This window comes from Hippichthys cyanospilos, chromosome 18 (genome assembly GCF_059441005.1).
Source record: "Hippichthys cyanospilos isolate Australia breed blue-spotted pipefish chromosome 18, RoL_Hcya_1.0, whole genome shotgun sequence".
NCBI classification, from domain to species: Eukaryota; Metazoa; Chordata; class Actinopteri; order Syngnathiformes; family Syngnathidae; genus Hippichthys; species Hippichthys cyanospilos.
Window position 1 is genome coordinate 7625579 of NC_142386.1, and position 13418 is coordinate 7638996.

Here is a 13418-nt window from a genome sequence, read left to right on the forward strand (position 1 = left end):
ATTATTGTGTAGAAAATTCAGATAATTTCTTCTATAACACACCTACCGAACAATACCCAAATAAATGAGCACGTTTCCGGTCACTTATTACAAAAGCAATATTTGAAATCTATATCTAATTTTTAATCTTTTGAGGAGATAAACGCATGTAAATGACGTCACAAAAATGGCGGAAAGGTGACATTTGTCACACGCCTAATTCATGATGTTCACTGAAGGCATACCGCCAAACGATAGTAGTATGATTTTTTTTAACTTAAAGGGGACGTCAAGTCAAACATTTTGTTTACAAGTTAAAAAAAAAAATATTCTGAAAAAAATGCATTTGTGGAGTATGTATGTAATCTTGGCAAGCCGATCCATGATTGTTTCGCTTTACCTCATATTTTAAAAAAAACGTGGTCAAAACCTCCTCATATAAATAATATAGCTGTCCATTGACAGATGAGCTAAAGACAAGCTCTAAATTCAGTGTTTGCCGGTTGGAATAAGTAAATAGATAAGTAAGTGTCACATGATCGTCACAGAGTCCCGCCAACATTAACTTCTGTTTCCGTACTTCAATTCAGAAATGCGGAGCGTGCGGCCCGTTTCTTCAGTTAATTGTTGGGGAACAACTTGATGAAAGTTAACGCCACTCTTTCTCAAGAACACACGCAGGCAATTTTTCACCTCCGACTTCCTCAAAATTGCAGCGTTGCTGCTCAGAGAAGTTGGTTCACCGCTTCTGACTTGTAACCTCGTTGCAGTGTGTTCTCATGAAGGATTCACAAGTTTCAGGGCCTTTACACGTTTGTTAGATCACCTCTTCATCTCACACCATCTACTGACTCAAAATTTAATCAAGCATAACATTAAAGCACTAAAAATAGTACTTCTTGACCATTTTTTTTTTTTCAATTTTGTACCATTGTACCCCTCGGTGAAATATTTTTTCAGCCAAGTATCCCCTAACCAAATTGCATCGCTCTTGTCAATGTGCATCTGAATCAAAGGAGTTGCTTAAAAGTTTTAGCGATAAGTCACTTCACCTTCTAATTAATTTGCTCTTAATTTGAAAATTAAAAACATACTTAATTTGAAAATTAACTGTTCAGATTTAATTTGTTGATATCTACAGAAAGCCTTTTAAAATCCCACATGCAAGAATTAGAATTTGTCTTAATCTAGTACTTAACTTTTATTTTATTTTTTTATATGTACTTAGTGTCCAGCACAGGTGTCCAAACATGTTCCTCCAAGTGCCACATACAAAAAAAATAGGAAACAAATAGGAACATAGAAAGGCCACACATTTTTTATATATAGAGTATTTTTTTTTTTTTTTTTTTTACAATGATAAAATAAATGCTACATCTGAGCTTTTGGTTAAATGTAATGAGGCAAACTAGGACTTTTTTCACACTTCCAATGGTGTCTACGCTCAAACTTTTTGGACGGGCCACAACTGGCCCCAGAGCCATAGTTTGGACTCCATTTGGTGTCCCTTTGTTTATTGTAGGTGTTACGGTCCCAATAATATTCGCAGTTAACGGAAATCTGTTGAAAAATATTTCACATAAAGTGTCCTGTTTTGAGCTCTGTTTACAAAAATAAATCATTAACTTAATTAATAAATATTTGCCCCCCCCCCAAAAAAAAAAAAATCAACATAAAGTGTGGGATCTGTTTTCAAAAAGAAGTAATTATACATTAAATGAATATTCATCCACAGAACAATATTCAACTTTTGGTATCATAGCAGAGATTGCTATGATTGATATGCGACTTGACAGGTAACGAGAGGTGGACCCATTCTTGTATGGGGGGAATCCGGCTTTTTACGACAAGGAATCTGAATAACTTACTGAACATAAAATTTGTTTACTGAACTTATATTTTCCTGAAACATTTAATCAATTCAATAATTATTTTTATAGAACTTTTCTTTATGGATTTATGTTCGTTTGTTTTCTTTAAAATTTCGAGTACCCCCTGAAGTTCCTTCAAGTACCCCCATTTGAGCTGGTCAAATGAAAAAGACAGCATCTCTCTGGCCAGTTTGGTCAAAGACTGTCCATGAAAAAGTGAGTCCAATTAGGATGGAAAAAAAATGACAGTACTTAGGCTGGTGCAAAATGGAGGAAGTTGTTTCTATTGAGGGGGAACATATGGCGCCCAATAAGCGTCTACAGTGACAAATAGACTCTCAATCATCAACTCCACAAGTGCTTTCTGCATGCAATGATACAAAGTAAAAAACGCCGCAAAAGGACCTGCGTCTATCTGAGAAAACCTTCAAGAGCATTTCACAAGCGTGACATGTTGACACTTTATTTCCACACATTTCCTGCGAGTGAGCCGCTCGCTTATCTTCCTCGTTTTGACTTCCCCTTTGCAGCCTAAATGCTTCCACCCCTTGCCGTCGTCAGCTTTTAGCAGTCAAAGACGGCGGCGGCGAGAGTCGTCGTCCCCCGGCAGAGACGTCCCCGCGCTGCAGGTAACTCGGCGACTGCTTCGACGGGCGTGCGGAGAACGTCAATGTTGATTTGTCTTTGGCGCTCAGCTTTGATTTGGAGAGATCCGGCCCCCCACTTAGTGTATTTGACGAGCTGAGTCGGACACTCTGATTCTGTGAGTGTCAGTTTGTCAAATACCCGAAGTGAGGCGTCACTGGCCTACAAGACTACGACGGACTCGGCAGAGAAACCGAGTCACCTGGCCGGGGGGTTAGGACCCCCATCTGCTACGTTCTATCTTATCGATGCCTCATTAACCTTCATTAACCCTTGTGCAATATTTTGTCCAATCATTTCACATCGAACGGCAAGTATTGAAAGAAGACAACAGGGAGCTGAAATTTCACCCAGATAGTGACAGCATGTCAAATTTCAACACGGCACGACCAATCGGTTATCACACCACCAGGAGTGGGCCATTAATCGTCTAAAATACAGTGAGAATGATGTGGAAGAAAATGACCCAAAAATGGTCAAAATACTGCAAAAGGGTAAAGGAAATAGACAACATTACTTATGTGAATAAGACGCATATGTGTTGTAATACGCAATAAAAGTGACTCTTCATAACGATTACTGCTGGATATTATCTGTGATACTCAAAAAAGAAATACTAGGAAGTCATTACCGTTATTTTGTTATCTTCTCCTGACCTATCTGAACCTTTGAGAGACAATATGAAACAATGTACATGAATAAAATGTCATCATGACACACTTGTTAGCCTCGTGTGTGCTTCCTGTTCATTTGCGGACAAGAAGTTGTATTATTTTGGAATTTCCTTATATTTTGTTTTTATTTACTTATATTCATTTTGCTTTATGTAGAGTCGGTTTTATTATTTTATTATTCACCCTATTTTTAATGCCTCCCTTTTCTGCGAATTAGTCAAATCTAAAGTCGCTCAATTAATGTACAAAGCATACAATAACAAACTTTGTAGTAATATTCAGGAGCTGTTCAAAATTGATAATTGCTGTTTTTATAGTTTATGTGACTTTAAACATATAGGAGATAAAAACAAAGAAAGCAAATGTGTGTATCTGTTACAGGTGTTAATTTATGGAAACAATTATGAAAACAAATGGAAATGATGTGAATTAGTTGCCGTGTACAAAAGAGATTTGAATATTCAGTATGAAAAAAAACATCAAAATAATGTATGACTGAAAAAAGTCTTGTATAAAAGTGTAAAAATGTCATGCTCATATATAAATTTAATGTACCGTATATACATTTAATTTTACATCTGTTAAGATGTGCATGCTTGTTGTTTTGGGGTATGAATAGTCAACTACTGTAGTATTTAAATTATATGAGTTATACATAGAAAACAAGAATAAGGCAGGCGTGTTGGTCGAAGGGATACATTGAAAACAGGCTGGTTTGTGGCTCTTGAGAATCGAACTTGGCCACCCCTCATATATATAATAAAGTAAACTTACAATTAAAAAAAAGAAAATATTCTTCTGTATTGATTTGCAGCAGTATGGAGATAAACACATTTAAAATGAACCCCAACAAACTGACAAAAAAAGAACGTGTTCACAAAAACGAGGCTATATTTAGTATCATAAGCTAGAATATATATTTTTTAAAATAAATAATTCATTATAGTTATTTTGTGATTCAGTTGTGTTCAGGGTTGTGACGCAAGTCCCGGAACTTTCCTGACACAGTTCACAGAAGTTCACCATTTTCATTGCTGCTATGTAATAGTTTGTCCACTAAGTGGCAATATTGGATAAAAACTGCATTCAAACTGACGAGTATGGTACAAACACTCATCTATTCATTTTCAATAGCCACTTATCATCACGAATGTGATTTTGAAGATGATTTTTTTTATTTTTAATATAGATTACTTTATTCTATATCTTCAAAAAGCATTTTGTGCGTCTTTGAAAAGTGCTATATAAATAAAATTTGATGACTGACGTACTTTTTTTTAAATGCCAATATTGCATAAATGTTACGCTTATCTGCTTAATCAAAAAAAAACTACTCAATGGGGAAAGATTTGCGTCAAAATTATTCACACAAGCACATTCGTGATTTTCACGCGTTTTTCAAATCCAAAAACAAATTCGCGATTTTCAGATCGCTAACATATTGTCGATTTTCACGTTTTTAAAATGCATTTCCACATTCCACGTTTCTGCGTTTGGGGAATTCGCAAAAATATTTTTCACTTAAATGTTTCATTCTGCTTTTGAGCTGTCGAATGTGCGTTTTTTTCTTTTTAGACAAAACGCTGTTTGCAAGAAATACACGCAGATCTGCAGATATTCATGCGGTAAAGGCCCATTCTTCATTTTGTCCACTAAGAGGCAATGTTGCTGTCTCTACTAAACCGAAACGCGAGCAATCTCTCGTTTCTCATTTCAAATTGAAAATCGAAAACGAGCCCTTATCTGAACTTTTATGATATGTTTATTTAATATATTTAGTATATGGTTATTTAATATAAATTGTGAAACAAAATACGATCCAAATTGGTTTCTCTCAAGCTTGCTACCTTGACAAGACGACATTCTTCTTCTACTGTTGATTTTTCACATTGCGGCTAAAAGAAGAAGAACGTCTTTCAGGTGAAGGCAAAACGTGTATTAAAAAACGTTTGGATCGTATTTTGTTTATTGACTTGTGTCAAACGCAGAATTATAGGTCAGATAATGTCTCTTTTCAAGACAGTTTCCAATTTTAATGAGATAAGAGAAGCTCAAAACACATGTTCACTGTAGAGATCGACACCGCCTCCTGGCGGATGGAGGAGGAACGGACCTTTGGACATGTAGCTATCTGAAGACCCATGTGTTGCATGTGAGATATTTGCCGAAAAAATAAACAACTGGCGCAGATTCACAAACGAACTTCCAACGTTTATCTTTCAATCCACTTACAAATAAGAAGTCACGGGAAATACGTACATAACATCAACAAACACGTGTGAAAATCAGATATATTTGTGAATCTGAAAAACACATGCACGTCGCAAATGTTTACGGCTTTGAATATGAATATCAGCAATTTATCTGTGTGAACAATTATGAAACAAATCTCTTCTTATGCTATTCAAGTTTAAACAGAATTTACCAAACTATGTTCATTTCTTTAAATGTTAACAGTGGGGAGGAGGGATACTTTGATCAAGATGCTTCAAATCACAGCACTCCACACAGGTAAGAAAGGGCCTCAAGGCACCATTCCCCCCCCCCCCACTAATAACAAATATTCACTGTACGGCATATGGAAGTTATCTGAAGAGCATTTAATGTGGCACTAATGATTTGTTTCCCTTTTGGAGAGCATGAAAAACAGTCTCACATGTATTGTATTGCACTATAAAAGAAAACATTGTATGAGCACAATGAAGCTCTCCGGGCCGTCTAAAAGAGATAGCGGATGAGAAAGAATACAAGGAGCCACGTTGTCACTGATTCTCACGCATTGTGTCTTGGTGTGTTGTCTCTCAAGACAGCATGAGCCAATCAAGCTGTGCTATGTCTCCTACATGCGCTGCGTCCGACATGGCGCTCCCATTTTACAAGACTCAACTAAACCTGCTTTGATAGCTTAAACTTCGAGACTTGCACATTTGGAAAACTAAGCGGCCATCCATCTCTTCTATACTGTTATCCAGTTCAGGGTTGCTGAAAGTTGAAGCCGATCCCAGCTGAGTTGAGCCAAAAGACAGATTAGACACCGTCGTTAAGTCTTGCATTACTCTAAATTCGAGATGGGCAATAAATTGAATTCATTTGATTCATTAGTCATTTTAAAGTTGAAGACTTGAAAATTGGCTACATCGTGGAACCAATGTTTTGCAAAACTGGCATATATATATATATATATATATATATATATATATATATATATATATATATATATATATATATATATATATATATATATATGTGTGTGTGTGTGTGTGTGTGTGTGTGTGTGGTGAGTGAATGATCAGCAAGTCTGCCTCGCAGTTAGAAGACCCATGTTCAATTCCAGCTCACTCCTGTGGGGAATTTGCAGGTTCTCCCCATGCCTGCATGGGTTCTCTACGGGTACTCCGGCTTACTCCCATGTTTCAAAAACATGTATGGCAGGTGTATAGGACACCTTGAATTGTCCTTAGGTGTGATTGGACGCGTGAATGCTTGTTCGTCCCTCTGTGTCCTGCGATTGGCTGTGGCAACCATTTCCGGGTGTCCATCGCCGACAGCTCGAAGTAAGCTGGGTAGGCACCAGCATGCCTGTGACCCTCGTGAGGATAAGCGGCTATAGAAATTGGACGGATGGGATGAGATCTAGTACAATGATATCTTGTAAGATTAAAACGCATGCACAATCTCTTTTTTGTTTTTAAGAGGGCTTGTTATGCAATGGAGTGCACGGGCTAGTGCGATACTCCAATTAATTTGCTCTGAATTTGAAAAGAAAAAAAACATACTGCTGTATTGCCATTAAGGAATAATCTTCTTAACAGTTACCAAAGTGTAAAAAAAAAGTTACCAATGTGAAAACGATAAAACACGACTACTGTCAACGTGAATGCTTATTTTAGTAGAGTACCACCTTGTGGTGTGCACATTTTAAGTGTGTCACGATTTGGGCTAGATTTGACAGTTTTTTAAGTTATACTGAGAGAAGGTTTGTGCAAGATGCTATTGTTGACTTGGGTGACCATATGGCGGTTAAACTCTTGTCTTTTTGCTAGCTTTCTAAGGCCATGACAGTTCTTAATCATGTTGGACAATGCAGACGTGAGTAAAAAAAAAAAAATAACGATCGGTTTGGAATACAGTAGGTCTTTGTCTTGCTGGCTCTGGCTCAGGTCATTTTAACCTTTCTGTCACAGCTGTGTGCGCATTAAGGAATATTGTATTAGTCAAGGTAGCAGACAGTCAAAGGGTCCAGCATTGATCCATGAAAGCAGTTACTGGAAAATGTCAATAGTATTTCACTAAGTAATGAATCTGGTGTTACAGGTGTCCAGACTGAAGAGGAGGATTTATTCATGCCTTCTGGCTGCTCATTCTGCCTCCACGCCGATGTTTCCAGAAGCTACAGATAACTGAAGCAGATCTCAGATCTCAGGAGTAAAACACAGGATGAATGTCAGAATGTTTTCATAGCATACCGAGATTGAGTCAAGAAAATGTCATAATTACAGCTGGTGAACATTTTACAGTCAATAAACTGCCATATTAAAATGTGATTTTGGAAACTCATGAAAACCAGGAAACAACTTGTCTTGTGTCATTGGGTTGCTCTAGGTCGTACTACCTTTTTGTGGGGTTTGTAAAATAATAAAACAAATATTAATGCCCTATAAATTTCAGCAATTGTATGGTTTGATTAACTGTGAACTTTCTGGTAAATGGCGGGGACATCTTTGTCCAGACCTCTATGAAAGTGTCCCTCAGGGCTCTTTTCTGGGCCCTTTCCCTTTTTCCATCCTCGTGAGCATAACATGGGTTTCCAGCATCCAAAGTGAGTGAACTATTTGCAGCGTCTATCCTGTAGACCTCCAACACTTTCTGGGCTCACCAGTTTTGAATAAACTCATTGCTGAACCCTGAACCTTTGTAGCGATGGCTGCAGCTATTAAGTATTTTTGCTATACGAATATCCCACAGAAAATTAAGTATTCGGATAAACATATATACATGCATATGTATATTTTGCTCACTCTTGTGAAATTCTACTGCATGCGGTAACCTTTGTTTTTTTCTTTATAAGAGTTATGTAACTGATTGTTTATTTTTTTTTCTGCCCGTCACAACCCTGGAATGGACCAACTTGCCAACCAAGCCACGAGGATGCTGCCTGGAGGGGCACTTGTATAAAAAGAAAAAAAAAAAAGAACTGTTGATGGCTTGCCTGGGATGTGACCCTACTCAAAGTTTTGCAGGTTCCTAAAAAAGGGCCATAAAAAAGCTAAAAAGAGCGATCATGAGATTCATATTAACATGGATTGCACAGACGTGAGCGCAGTTTTCCCCCGTTCATGATATATATAAGTTAAATATAAGTTGAACATTTTGGTGGGCAAATATTTATTTATAATTCTCTTTTTTGAGAGCAGGTCTGACAGTTTCATTTTTTGGGGGCACAAATATTTATTAATAATTAGGTTAATTATTTATTTTTGTGAATAGATCTCTACTGTTATCCCAAAAGAGGGCGCTTTATGTAGAATATTTTTCTGTGGAGAAATATTTATTTAGGTTGATTATTGTTTTAAGGACCAATACAAATGAAGTTTAACAGGGTCTAAAGTTGAATAAATCAGTCACTGATATCATGTTTCAATTTTTTTTTTAACTCATTAATGCTTTGCACTGGTTAAGTGATACTTGGGTGAAAACATATTTCACAGGGGGCACATCAACTGAAAAAAAGATGAGACCCACTGGCCTAGAGTCCTGTAGCCAATCAGGATTCAGAATAAAAAACAGGTTTTTCTTTGAGACCAAGATGCAGAAACGCATGTTTTTTATTAAAAAAAAAACATAAAAAATAAAATCTGCAAAACAGCGAGGCCCCAGAAAGTGAACCGCGCTATTGAAAGGGAACACTGTATTGATTATTTGCATTGAATACGCAAGTGGTACAGTAGAATGTGAATTCTTCACTCTTTAAAAAAAAAAAAGAAAAGAAGAAACTGAAATGCTAAATACCACAAAGACCTTAGAAACACATCAATCGCTGCGTCACAAATACATTTCAGGACAACAATGAGCTTATGAGAGCCGAAAAATAAGCTATTAAACTGCGGCTTCACGGACTATATCAGATAAGGTAATTGCTACTTTCCTTGGGCTTGCTGACAAGATAACTACAGTGTATGCAACACGGGGAAGCAACGCTTCACCACGCTATTGTAAATCTTTCCTTGCGTGAAAAGATGAATGACAAATGAAAGTCCGAAGAAAAGCTCCCGGCCAAAGTCTGACTCCTGCTCATCGCTCTTGTGGCAAAAATACGCCTTCCCTCTAATTTGAGCCAAGGCTGCACCAAATTCAAATGATTCACCTTATAAGCGTACGGCGCCGGGATGAGAATGGGCCGAGCGGCGCTTTTGCCGCTCAAAGGTGCAGCGTGACCCCGTTTATTGTGGATGTTGCATTCTCAATGTCACTCTGACTTGTGCTCGGAGGAGCCACGCTTCCTTTTGGAAGACATTGTTAATTGAGGCAGAAACATGCTTGAAGGAGGATTATATGTTCCCGGCCTGCTACTAAAAAAAAGTCATTCAAATAGAAACACCACCAAGCTCGCATAATTACTTTCGCCATTGACATCTTTATTATGTGCGCTCATATTTCATGCAATGCTATTTAATTGAGGAAGAGATTTTTGTTTGATTGGAAGAGGCGATTTGGGGGTGGGGGGGTATGTTAAAACTTGCAGGTATAATACAACAGGCTGAGTGGTTGCTATGGTAACAGGAGTTGCAAGAATGCCACGCGGAAAATTTTTGTATTCTTATGAGTTGGCAAGAATAAACTCAACAACCTTTTTTTTTTTTTTTTTTTAGCAAGACTGCAATTAAACAGTCTGCATTTTGCAAAACTGGAGACAACATGAATACTTTCTTTTACTTCTCATGGAGTCAAAATTTGTTTGCAATGTTTCGTCGAGGGACTCCCCCGAAACACGCATACACAAACACACACACTGAACTGAGCTTACAAATGTCACATTGTACATCATACAAGTGCCTATTTTTTAATAATTCACTTTTCAACACAACAGAAGTTATGTAACCTGTCATCAAGCGCTTACAAATGCAAGGGGACAATGCCAAATCATTTTCACACTCAAAGACAAATGAATTCGGCAAACGCTGCATGATTCATGTTCAAAGAGGGAAACATTGGGACTAATAATGCAAAACAGTGGGAACATTTGCAGCAGAAGGTTGACAAAACTGGGGAAAGATTTTCAAACTTTTAATCCAGTACTTCTCAATTATATTTTGCCCCCCAGGAAAGAGAAAACGCTTTGCGCCCCGCCCACTCAACGCACCGACTATAAATAAGATTATTATCAAAAAAATCTTTAAAAGTATACCTAAGTCTGTATCCTTTTTAACATTAACAAGAAAAAAAGCAATATAAATCAACTTTCAACAACTGTTAATGATTTTTTACAGCGTATATACAGATTACAGCCTCGTCTAAAACTGAAAAAAATTAACCAAGTTGCATCAAAGTGCCTGAAACTTAAAAAAAAAAAAAAAAAGATGAAAATTCTTATTTTATTGCAATCACACATGACAAAAACAAATCCTTTTCCCTGGGGTCATCCGCGCCCCCCACTGGCCCAACTATTTGAGAAGCACTGCGTGAAACTAACATGAATTTAGTCATGGAAAACTGACATGGTTCATGAGGCTCCTCTAGGTGGCACTCTTGCTTCAAAGATGCGGTGGAAATGCAATACATTTCATTGCACTAGTCTTAATCTCATTCATTCATTCATTTATTTTCCCAATTGTGTGTTCTATCTATGTACAATGACAATAAAGGTACTCTATTCTATTTTGTGGGATTATATAAAGCAAAATGTGCGATATGCTACTGTACCCTCATGACCTGTCACATTTCGAAAAGATGCTAAATGTGAAAGCGGCTCGCGTTCATAAGTGATGTTGTCAAATTTAGTGGCAATATAACCAAAAAATAAAATATAAACGTCTTTCTGTCATTCTAGAAGATTATGATTTCTATCAAGGTAAAACAAGATAATAATACATAATTTAAAAAAACATTTATTCGAAGTTTTCAAAAATTTTCAAATGATATGAAATATTTATATATCAAACACACATGCAGCATTCTGCCACTCGTGCAAAAATCTCAATTTTGTGATTTGACCAATTTCCTTCAAACTTGAAAATGACAAATTGATTGAATTCATTTCAAGTCAAATTGCAATGACAGCCTTGTCTGTGCCTAACATACATTGTATGAATAAACTCATTTTTACTGTGCAATATTTAGAAATTGTACGCTGACTTTTGGCCAGCTATGACCTGGGATAAATGACTGTGACCCCTTCATTTTCTTGTGAAGTGCACACATAAAATTATAAGACCTAAAAAAAATGATGTTATGTTTCTATGCACATAAGTGTAGGAGCTTCCATTCTAGTGGCGAAAATGTATTTTTTTTGTATTTTTAAAAAAAAGCTCTACTTGGGGATTTAAATTTTTAAATTTCCATTACAAATGTCTCCTGCGGCGACAATAACGGCAGACCTCCAAACACAGATGTAAAAACAGAGCGATAAAAGACCAAAAGTCCCAACATACAATCTGCATTGACAATCCTAGCGCACGCCATTTTCATGCATATGGATCCCGTATCGCCGTCTGCGACTGGGAAATGCAAAGAGGCTTTTCCAAGTTCTAATGACAGACTACATGAGGTTGCGTAGCGGAAAATGTCAATAGTGGAGAAATTTTCACTCAGTGACATTTGCAGCGTGATTACAGTTTGAAAAAAGGGACATTTTGTTGTCACGGCAGAGCGTGGTAAAACGTGAATTGCCTCGTTGAGGAAAATAGTCAAATTAATGTAAAACAATTGATATGCGCCATCTGATGAATCCGTTTCAATCCATTCAGAATTCCACCCAAGGCGGCATAAAGTAGACGACTTTATTTTGTTCCTTGTAGAAAAACACGGAGCCAAAACAGCATGACATGGACTGCAGTTATGTTAGTTGAAGATGAGCACTCTGTATTGTGTTTTTTCCCCAAAATTGTATCTAGTTCCTGAACAGTACTTGCAAAAAAATAACAATACTGATGTGTAAAGATTGTCGTACATAAATTTGTAGATATTTCCTGTGGTTTGACTCGTCATGATACTTTCACTCGGCCGGACCAATTTTTTTTTTTTTTTTTAAAGCCAATAAACATTTTTGGTAGGGAAAAAAAAAAGAATAAAATAGCAATAAGTTTCCTCCCAATGGCCCTACAATACGTATCAAATTGGTACCAGGGCGGCCTAGTACCAATTCCCAAATAATAGCATGGGCCAAAAGTACATATTCTGTTCAAAAGAAAAACTTTCCTTTTTGGCTACCGGAATGCATTACGTAGTGTAATTAATAACATTAATTCTCATGATATGTGTTTGTGTTTCTTGTAGTTTATTGGTGTCATATTTAACACAGTGATGCTTAATGTAGGGTTCGACCTTCCTGGGGAGTTTGCACATTCTCCCCGAGCCTGTGTGGGTTCTCTCCGGGCACTCTGACTTCCTTCCACACTGAAAAAATATGTATGGCAGGTGTATTGGACAAAGTTAATTGTCCTTAGGTGTGATTTGTTGCGTGAATGGTTGTTTGTCTCTGTGTGCCCTGCAAAGATAGGCAACAGCAGGCCTGTGACCCTATTGAGGATTAGCAGCTATAATGTTCTAGACATTGTCGTTGTTACGTAAAGCTAGCTTAGCGTTAGCTTCCTGTGAGTATAAAATGTATATATCCATTTTTTTGAGATCTGTGCGCTTCTGGATTTTGTTTAGATGATTCATGGCACGTCAGCCCTCACTCTCCCCCACTCAACGTTTCCGATCAGGTAAAAATGATGCGATCGGGCCTGATCATGTGATTGTGTTTTGGACAACCCTAAAATCAGAATTACTTGTATACAACTGCTGTAAAAAGTTAGAGTACAAAAAAGTTAAAACAATCGGTTTTTTTGGTCTATTAAATCAGCCGATGAATCGGTCGGGCCCAAACTTTTACGACGAATCCACAATAACACAGAGACGTGAGGTGGATTGTTGCTTTAGATGCGGGACGCACGGGCCAGGCTTGGAAATGATGACAGCGTTTGCTTAAAAGGGAAAATGTTGGATGCTCACCATGCAGGGAAAAAACTCAACATGAATCACAACTAGT

The 13418-nt window shown here is 37.3% G+C and overlaps 2 long non-coding RNA genes across 3 annotated transcripts in view; one reads left to right on the top strand and one right to left on the bottom strand.

The window, feature by feature from the left end:
- Nucleotides 1–13418, bottom strand: part of LOC148408796 (uncharacterized) — a 70663-nt gene that overhangs the window by 47832 nt on the left and 9413 nt on the right. The gene's annotated exons all lie outside the window — the stretch shown is intronic.
- Nucleotides 2380–7737, top strand: LOC148408800 (uncharacterized). The gene is made up of 3 exons (XR_015868550.1): nucleotides 2380–2479; nucleotides 5627–5680; nucleotides 7484–7737. It is a non-coding gene; the product is annotated as an uncharacterized LOC148408800 (long non-coding RNA).